This window comes from Misgurnus anguillicaudatus, chromosome 13 (genome assembly GCF_027580225.2).
Source record: "Misgurnus anguillicaudatus chromosome 13, ASM2758022v2, whole genome shotgun sequence".
Lineage (NCBI taxonomy): Eukaryota > Metazoa > Chordata > Actinopteri > Cypriniformes > Cobitidae > Misgurnus > Misgurnus anguillicaudatus.
The window spans coordinates 1,613,766-1,624,142 of record NC_073349.2 but is presented as its reverse complement, the minus strand read 5'-3'; the positions used below and the strand labels follow the sequence as shown (position 1 = coordinate 1,624,142).

At 36.2% G+C, this 10,377-nt stretch overlaps 2 long non-coding RNA genes across 2 annotated transcripts; both read left to right on the top strand.

Annotated features, from left to right (window-relative positions):
• The first annotated feature begins 4,618 nt into the window (after window positions 1-4,618).
• On the top strand, window positions 4,619-6,394 carry LOC141369359 (uncharacterized). Its single transcript, XR_012373033.1, has 3 exons — window positions 4,619-5,226; window positions 6,068-6,143; window positions 6,254-6,394. It is a non-coding gene; the product is annotated as an uncharacterized lncRNA (long non-coding RNA).
• A 143-nt stretch (window positions 6,395-6,537) lies between these two features.
• Window positions 6,538-7,630, top strand: LOC129428000 (uncharacterized). Its single transcript, XR_012373032.1, has 3 exons — window positions 6,538-6,696; window positions 6,835-6,907; window positions 6,997-7,630. It is a non-coding gene; the product is annotated as an uncharacterized lncRNA (long non-coding RNA).
• Window positions 7,631-10,377: the final 2,747 nt, after the last annotated feature.

The following is a 10,377-nucleotide window of genomic DNA, read 5'->3' as shown; positions in this document are numbered from 1 at the left end:
GAATTATGGTCTGGCAAAGCTTCATAGACAAATCATTTCCAAAGAGGCGTCACCAACGGACCTCCCTCAAATGCCTTTGGGTGCAATTGGATAGATCTAAAAACAATCAGATCGATGAAGGGGATGACGTATGCACCACTACCAGAGGGCTCGCCGCTCTCGCTAAGACCCATTCGTTTATCCACCAAAGTTGCGAGCTGGTATATCAGACTTTTCCCGAATCCAGTCGGTAAGACAGCGATAACATCTTTTTTATATATGAAGGCTTCGAGTGTTGTTCTTTGCTCGGGTTTTAACGAAAATTAATCGCTTAAAACAGATGCGATAGTTGATTCAAACGAGTGATGTTTCACAGCTACATCCATCTTTGAAATGTACCAAATCTGCTTTAGCATTGCTGCTGCGCTGTCGTCATCGTGTAAAGCCCGCCCCAACGTTTCTGATTGGTGCCGCGATTTCTCTGCATTAGAAATGGGCTTAAATGGCCTCTTTGCCAGACTACTTTCAGAGCAAATCTAAATTTGCCGGAAGTTGTCTGGGTTTTCCCGGGCTATAAATCAAATGTAATTTTATTATTTTTTTATGGCAGTACTAAAAAAGCATGGAATAGCATTGAAGTGTTCTGTTCAATATTTACCTAACATTGGGTTAAAAATAACCAGTGCATTATAATAACAGTCCTTATGCATTATATTGCAGACGTAATGCCGTATAAACAAGCTTATAATATGTTGTATTGTTTCAAAAGATATTTATAAGCACCGTTGAGGTGTCATCACTACAGCAGAATACATAGCTAACATAACCTGACTTAAACCCCAAACAATATAACAGTCAAGGGTCAGCACTGCTTAAATATGGTTAACATAACAAGACTTAAACCCAGATCAGTTTTACAGTGAGAAGGCCACTCAGCTTGAATATGTTTAGCATAACCTGACTTACACCCAGATCAATTTTATAGTCAAAGGTCAACAGAGCTTGAACAGAAATCTTTATGCTCTTTACAGAATAAGAGCAGCCTTTAAAAATCTCTTTACGCATACGTGTCCAAAAGAACATGTCAAAACACATTATCGATAACCACACGCAGGAGGTTAGAGCCCTATTTGCTTGCCTAATAGATGCCACATTATTCCAGTTTACCCTTGAGCTGTGGGCAAGATCACAGGCTGACAGAGCGCTTTCACAGAGAGGTCACACACGCTGTCCTCTTGAGTTATTTACCTGTTTATTTATTTATTAGCATATTTACCATGTCTATGGATGCATAAGTGTGTGTGTGTGCTTGGAGAAAATTGAGTGTAAACGTTAGACAGAAATGAATAAAATTGTACATTAAGCAGTGCAGAAGAGAACAAATCCTTATATTTCTGAAGACAAAACATGTCTAGGTGACTTTTTAACCCAAAGTCAAAATATATAATGAAATACATAATGCATTTGAATTTAGTATTGGGGGACAGAATTGGGTTCAAATTTTATAACAAAACATAATGTTCCCCCAAAAGTGAAAGTGGCTATCAAAACATTTCCTTTTTCTTGAAGCGTGCAGACCAACTTCCATTTTCTGTATCAGGTTTTTATTATCAGTGCAATACTAATAAAATTGAGTTGAATAAGTCATTGTTTCAGAAAATGTGTTTGATAAGAGAAATCACACAGTATTAGTCAAATACAATTTCTCTCATTTGATTCCAGGGGAAAGACATTTACTTGACAGAAATCATGAGATTTACCAATAAAAAGTTGTGTATGACATGACTTTCATTGTAAATTCTTTATTCCTGTCTCAAACACAGACAGTGAGTATGACCTGTGTGTGTTTGTGTGTGTGTGTCATGGCCCATTATCGACCGTCCGCAGGTTTAATATTCATAAAGTCTATTTCAGCAGCTCCAGCCTTTAGCAGGGTGCATCGCCACAGTCAATCGATCCCTGCTGATAGACATCGGCTTCCCCGACCTGTATCGATTCTATCTAGACACGCTCAAGGTCTCCCCCAGTGTCTCTGTGCTCATGATGACACAGACTTTATAATCCAAGTGTAAAATCTTTCTTAATGCATTGTGTATAATTGGCTCCAATTAAGCTTGAGTAAACTGCACAGTTATCCAACAAAAAAATGAAACAGTGCTTACTAAAATCATTTATGTTTATAGTACAATACTTTATTGATGAGCAAAATGACCTAAGAAAAGAAGTCTAGTTTTTAGACAAAAAATATAAAATTTGTGTTTAAAACAAGCAAAACAAATCTGCCAATGAGGTAGGATTTTTTTCTTAAATTTAGTGTTTTAGAAAAAAAGTAAGACTTTTTGTATATTTATACTGAAAGCAAGACAAAAATGCTAAGTAAGAAAGACATTTTTTTGCAGTGCGCATGGTAAAAGCTGACAAAAAGGCAACTCTAATTCGAATAACCACTTATTACAACCAAGTTATGCAGAAGATCAGCACAGGATGCACAACGCATCAAACTTTGAAGCAGATGTCCAACAGCAGCGGATTACATTGTGTGCCATTCCTGTCAGTATAAGAACAGGAAAGTGAAGGCTCACCAAGATTAGAACAAAATTATAAACGCAACACTTTTGTTTTTGCCCTCATTTTCTCATGAGCTGAACTCAAAGATCTAAGACCTTTCCTATGTAGACAAAAGGTCTATTACGTTTTAGAGTTGCCTTTTATTGTGGTCAGCCTAAGGCACACCTGTGCAATAATCATGCTGTCTAATCAGCATTTTTATATTAGACAAATTTGTTAACAATATTTGAGAGAAATAGAGCTTTTGTGTATAACTGTATGTATACACCGCCGCAGACCTTAGCTTCCAAAGAAGCTCAGGCCGCCCGGTCAAGGACGCTTGTCAAAAAGCACGGGGGAACTTGTTGACGCTTTGGCCAATCCAAAGTCTGTCTCACCATGAAATGTTAACCAAATGTTTTATAATGACAGCATTTTTATAATCATTTTGGTCACATTTGGTCTGGAAATAATATTATTATTAATTTATTCCATCTGTGCAATTGGTTAAATCTGTGTTACTGTGAAACATGAATCACGGATCAACTACTATAGGTACATATTCTTCCTCCGATGTGACTATGGATTCGTACATCATGATATCGATGCTTAAACGATACACTGTGCAGTCCTACTGGCAAGTATTATAAATCATCAACACGCATTTCGCAAACTCACCGGGGACACCAACTATACCAGCTATTTTATCCCATGCCTCGTTCTTTTGTAACTAGTCCCTATATGAAAATAAAATCATATCATAAATGATAGGAAACCCAGCAACAGCGATTATCATTTTCTTGGAAATAATGTCTTGGTCGGAATGAAAGTTTACATCCCAAGTTTCTCCGGAATCAGCCAGCGAAGAACGTCTAGGTTATATTCTGATTGGTTGCTGGCGTTTTGCCGCTGCACCGCGTCATAGCTCATTATCATAAAGTTGATCTTCTTTCAACTTTCTGATTGACGCTCTGGTAGCTCAAGGCACCCAAAACGTGACGCCGTGGGTTTGACGCTCCTCCTTGCAGCTGAGAGAAGCCAGCTTCCATTGTAAATTAATGACTTCCGGTAACTTTGGAAGCTCAAGTCTATGCACGGTAAAGAAGAAGTCTTAGATCTTTGAGTTCAGCTCATGAAAATTGGGGTCAGAAACAAAAGTGTTGCATTTATAATTTTGTTCATTGAATTATGTATAAGGCAGCAGATTGTTATTACACATCCATTTAGCTCATAAGTAAAGTAAGGAAGATTAAATATTAGCTATTGGGCTTAATTATTTGTAAATATAATGTCATATATATTATTAAATACAAATTTATATTTAAAATGAATAAAATAGTGTAATATTAAACTGTACCCATCAAAATGATTTGCAGCATCCAGGTTACCATGTGTTATTAGTTTCATGTGGTTGTTATCTCGGAATAACATGCTTGGAATGTTGCAGAATCAAGCGTTTTAGGGTGCTGTGTAATAAGGTGAATTACAACGCAATGCTCTGCCACTGAGCTGTACAGTAGTGAAATGGTCTGGGGATGTTTTCAAGGCACACTTTGGGCCCTTTGGTACATTTTACATTTATGCATTTGGCAGACACTTTTATCCAAAGCGACTTACAGTGCATCACAAGGTAGCAATTAAGCATCATTTACATGACATGGTTTATTAGAGTACTTCTGCTGAACATGTCCATTCATTTAAGACTACAGAACCAATCTAATGATGAATTACTTATAGCAGGATAAACACAATGTAACAAAGCTCAGATTAAGATTCATTTCAATGATTTTTCTATGTTACAGAATAGAGTTTGCACGCAGATTAGACAGTACTATTTCTGATTTATACACTGTCAGAAAATAAAATGGTGAAACATGGTCCCAGAGTGTTACTGCACTCTTAAAATTGATGTGTTAAAATTTTACACAAAATATGTGTAAAAGGATTCCAACACATTTTTGTGTTAGAACTGACACATAATGTGTAAATATTATGCTTAACTGCTTACACAATGAATGTGTAAAACACGTTTACCAGTACACCATAAAATAAAATGCATAATGATTGTAATTTAATGACAATTTATATTTAAACGAAGTAACAAAATAAAATATATCTACTGTTAACCAAAATATATCTACTATTAACCATTACTACCACATAACAGCCAGCGGGGATTTTCATAAGGACTTGCCGAGATCAAGCTGCGTTGGGCGGGGTACATGAGCGCTGAGTATCTGGTGGTTGTTTGGATCAGAACTCCGAAAGAGTCGGAGCAGATTTTTTAATAAACGCTATCTTTATTAACCGACCGCACAGTTGATCTTTTTATACATACATTCTCGCCTAAAAAGCTTTTGAACATACATTTTGTGACACAATAAGAGTAATATTTCAAACATTATGCAGGCGTTCTCTTCCATTGGTGGCTGTCCTAAGTTCACACGAGTCAGCTGATGACGTTTCACATGGACAGATAACTACGCATTGTTGTATATTTTATTTTTTTGCGTGTGTTATTATTATTTTATTATTATGAAATTCATGAACATTATTATTGAGCCTTGGCAGTCTATTTTGTATTTGTTTTATTGAGGAGAAAAAACAGACAAGAACGCATATTGTTGCACCTGCGCTGTGACGTTCTTTATTCAACCGCATTTCCAGTCGAGAGGTCAAGAATGTTCCTGTCTGCATCAGGTAAGAATTTAAATGAAAAATTACAGTTATAATATAATATCTATTTATCATATAGTGTAAGAAACGTTCGCATTAATTGTGCAGGAGACTGTTCATTTAAACTTTATTGTGGTAACGTTAAATGCTCGCTCGTTTTGCAAAGTTACGTTTGGAGATTCATGTTAACAGTCATTGTTTAATGAAAGGCACATTGGACTACGGGTTAGTATGTGTGACACTTGCAGCACTTTAACGTAAATCTTAAACACCGTGTCCTAAATAGACGTGACGCGCGGTAACGGGTTTCTTTTCAGTTTATGTCCTGACGTTAAGGACGGGATATTATAAATTATGCCTTTCGATTATCACGACGCCTCGTCGCGTTTGGTTAAGCACATGGTGGAACAGTATGCACGTCACTGTACCTAACGTACTGTACACCTGTGAGCGGCATGACGAGACAAAAGACGGTAAAACTCATTATTAATCGATGATGCTGTACATGCATCGCCACATTTTATAATAATGTTTTTTTTTTATTTTCGTGTCGCGCCCCTCGCGTTCAATATAAAGTTAGACATTACGCAATTACTGGGAGAGTAACTGTTAGTGGTCTAATGGTAAGGAGTCAAACTTCACCAGCCTTACTGCAAGCAGTGAAAGGTTTAAGTGCTACGTAGTGAATAAAATGGGTGTAGTTTTGTACTAACTTACTAGATGTAAAGTAGTTTTGTACTAACTTACTAGATGTAAAGTGTTTTTTTTTTTTTTTGCACTATTGAGTTATAAATACTGCCCAGTAATACTTAACTAGATGTAAATCACAATTCTTGTGTCAATGTTTGTTTGTATTCGTTTTCAGCTATCCACTGCCACTCGCAAAGGAGATTGTGTTGTTGGATTATGGTATCATTTGGTCAAAATGAGGGACGTGTACTGTAAGGATGCTTTTACATACTTCATTTATGTGTATGAAATTACTTACTTGACAATGTGTATAACTGTACTTGACTCTAACTTAGTGCTATTTTTGCATTGATCATGATAGGAGCATTTTTCTTTTTTTTTCTTTTTTTTGATGGGCCATCACACAGTGGATTTATAAAAATGAGACTACAGAACATCAGACGGAAGCTTCAACACGTGAGAGGACATCATAAATAAATAATGCCATTGACCAAACATTTAGTAATCAAAGGAGATGCATACAGGTAATGACAAAATCATGAACTGTTGGTGAAATCTTTAAGGAATATCCCCAATGTCTGGACATGCCAGTCTTTGTATGTGTTTCATCATTTCAATATTAATATTTCTTATTAAATTTACTGAAGGTGGACATCGAGTTTTCCAGACTTACCGATAGGAAAGATGACATGTTTATCAGGAAATGGGAGGTGACAATTATTGAGAAACTCAGGGAAATAGCATCTTTAGAGAAGAAAATGGACATCAGACATTCATTGACGAAAGCTGACAGTCAACATAACGGTATGATTTCCTGTCTCTGTTCCAAATTTTTTATTTGGAAAATGACATTTAAATGTAAGATATAAAAGTAATCATTTTTAAATAATTTTTTCTCATAATTTATATTTTGCATGTGACCTGCATGTTTACCACACCCAGATGAGCTGTGTTATACTCGTTCATCTTCTGCTGTGTGAATTCTGCTGTCTCAGACCTGTGGGACATGGTGGCGGTAAGCTTTGTGACTAAAAACTTTATATAAAATAAGTAATTTTCATGCAACAACATTTTCTAATGATGTATATTGTTTCATTTCTGTAGGCTGGTACCAGCGTGACCTCTGCTTACTAAATGATGAAAAGGTGTCTAAAATCAGCTCAGCCACAGTTGGTTTCCAGCGGTTCTTCAGGACATAGAGGCCACTATGTAATTGTCGCAATGAATGATTCTTTTGCCTTTCCACTTGATGTTGACAATCTGACCTGTGCAGTAGACAGACTTTTCAAATTTACTAGCTAAGTAACCTTAAGTATCCCTGCCAACTGTCTTCAGTTTTTTTTGTATGAATATGATCTACCCTTGTCCCAGTCCTCTTGCAAACGATCCAAGGCAATGGAGTTTCAAAATGGGCCGCAAAATTGCAGTATGTTTTGAACAATGCATGCACTGTGTGGCGGTTTCCCGGACAGGGATTAGACTAGTCCTAGACTAAAACATTTTTAAGAGCTGTCCAAACTGAAAACAACTTGCACTGACATATCTTAAAATACATCAGTGCCCTTTGTTTTGCCTCAAAATGCACACAGGTAATGTTTTTAGTAAGGCATGTTTGTTAAAACCAGATATATTTCCTAATTAATCTAAGGCCTAGTCCTGGATTAAGATATCCCTGTCCGGGAAACCACCCCTAAATATTTTGTGATGGAAATTTCTTTGAATACACTTGTCAAGTTCATTTGAAGAATTTTTCTTAATGTAAAATAACATGTTAATGTTTCAGGACAAGGTAAGAATTTTTGATAACTTGCATGTTGAAAACGATTTCAGACATTGTTTCAACATATTTAACACATGTGCTTTTAAATTCAATGAATTATTTTATAAATGGTGTTTTAAAATGTATGAATGTAATGTATTTTGAAGTGATTATACTTGCACTTACATTTATTTAAATTAGCATACATCTAGCAACATACAGTACTAGCATATTTTCATGCTAGCATTAATTGTCAAATATTTGTTCTTTTACAAATAAATCGTTTGTGAACAATATTTAATAGTTGTCTGCTTGATTTCATTATTTAAAGTTTACAAATCGTATGTTTTTTTTTCTTTTATATTAAAACTAAACAATTACTGGGTAACACACAGTTGTGTTAAATTAATAGAAAGTTACACATTAATGTGTTTACTGAAGCAACACATTTTTTTGTGTTGCATTTTATAACACATATTCTGTGTTAAATTTAACTCAACATGTGTTGTCCCTGCGCACACTCAGAACATGTGTAAAAGATAACACATGTTGTGTTGTTTTTAACACATTTGTTTTAAGAGTGTGGGGCAGTACCGATATGTACCTCTGAGGTACTAATATGCACTTCGATGCACAGGTGTACCTTTTTATAAAGTGTATGGCCCCAGTGACAGTTAGGGGCCATTTATTTTTGACAGTGTAAAGCAGGTTCCAAAGCACTGAACGATTTTATTTGTGACAAAAATGTCTAACAAAAAGTTTACATAAACAAAATAATCAAAAAGAATTAGGGTTGAGCCCCAGAAGTCCACTCTTAGTGCCAACCATCTTCCAGACCGTAACACCTGAACAGTGCTGAGTGTGTGCGCCTCTAATTTCTTATGAACAGAAGCAAAGTGGACTCAAAGTGTGTGTTTCTGCAGTGAGAAGTGAGTTTTTGAAAGTCACTGTTTGTGTTTTTTCACACTCCATGATCATTCAAATTGGAAAACCTTTAGTGAAACCGGAGCTGAGTGATGACAGAATGCTTTGAGCTGTGGAGAGGAAAGCTTTGTTACTTTACTCCACTCATGCTGTTCCAGACCGGCTGTCGGTATTGCTCACATGCAAATTTTGATGCTCTTTAAAGAAATATTCCACTTTTATAAAAATATCCCAATAATTTACTAACCCCCATGTCACTCAAGATATGAAGTTTATTTAACTAAGTTCGGGAGGAGCATGGTTATGTAATCCAACCAATCAGCATGAAGAGGTGTCTATAGCCATCCTTCACCTCTGTCACGTGACAGTTTTCACAGCATTCCTCCTCCAGCCCATTGCCTTACTCTCAGCTAGTACATCTATCCCAGTTAAATAGAGGGGAATACTTTGGGTTCAGGCAAAAAAAATCTGAGCTCGGAGCCCTCCCCTCGGACAACATGCCAAATATGCTTTCTCTCATTCCCTATTGATTACATGTTAAAGGCAGGGTGCGCAATCTCTGTAAGCCAGTGTTGATATTTGAAACCACCTAAACAAACACGCCCCTGTCCCAATAGAATCTGGACCTTCTTTTGGTAGACCCTCCCCACACATATGCAACCCAGGCAACGATTTCGTAAATGAAAGTGAAAGCAATGTGCATTACAGTAATCCAGGTCAAATGTGTTTTGATAGTAAGTGGGCAGAGGTCTGAATTTTGCCATGGACAAACAGCTGCAGGAGACATTGCATACACATGCTGCCGGCTCAAAGACTTGCATAGCACTAATGTCCTAGCTGGACTCAATTTTTTTTCTCAACAGTATTTGCTTAAACCCTTAGAGGTTTGATCTATCCTCTGTGTCATTAGTAGACATGCCTCTTACTGCTAATTGGCTACAAGTGTGTTTTGGGACTCTGCCCGACTTCCTTTTACAAAGCGTTTTTTTTTTTTCAAAATCATGCAGCCCGGATTTAACGCAAACTTGTGAAGTTGATGTCTTCCTTTGTTCAGTCAAGAAGAAAATACGTTTTTTTTTTTTTTTAGGAAAACTTTCCCGGATTTTTTCTCATATAATGGACTTTATTGAACCTCAACAGTTTACAGTTTCAATGCAGCTTAAAATTGCAGTTTCAGTACAGCTTCAAAGGGATCTAAACAGTCTCAACTGAGGCATAAGGGTCTTATCTTGCGTAAAAATAATTATTTTCACCCCCCTCCCCCAAAAATTACTATTAAACCACTACCAATACTGATGTATGCAAAACTACGGCTCCAGCGTTTACAAGTGCGGAGAAAGAGGACCATTGTTAAAAATGGTCCAAAAGTGTGCCTTTTACATATGTAACGTGTGACTTTTCAATAAATTTTAATGCATTTATTCTTATTAGAGCTATTATTATTGGTGTTGAAAAGTTTAAATATGAGCTCTAAGATTTCTGTCTGATACAGTTATTTGATGTTTTATATAAAAGCAACATCATACTTGTAACCGTGCTGTTGAACTGAATATCAACGTGTATGTGATTCCCCACATGTTTATATTCAGTACAATTGTACAAGTATAAAACTTAACTAAACTGAGTCTTACGGTGGCGCTGAAGTGCAAACCACAACAACAAATTACTAAACAACAACAACAAATTAAAAAACACCACAACAAATTAAAAAAACACTGCAACAAATTAAAAAACAACAACAACAAATTAAAAAAAAACACCACAGCAAATTAAAAACCACTACAGCAAATTAAAAAACACTA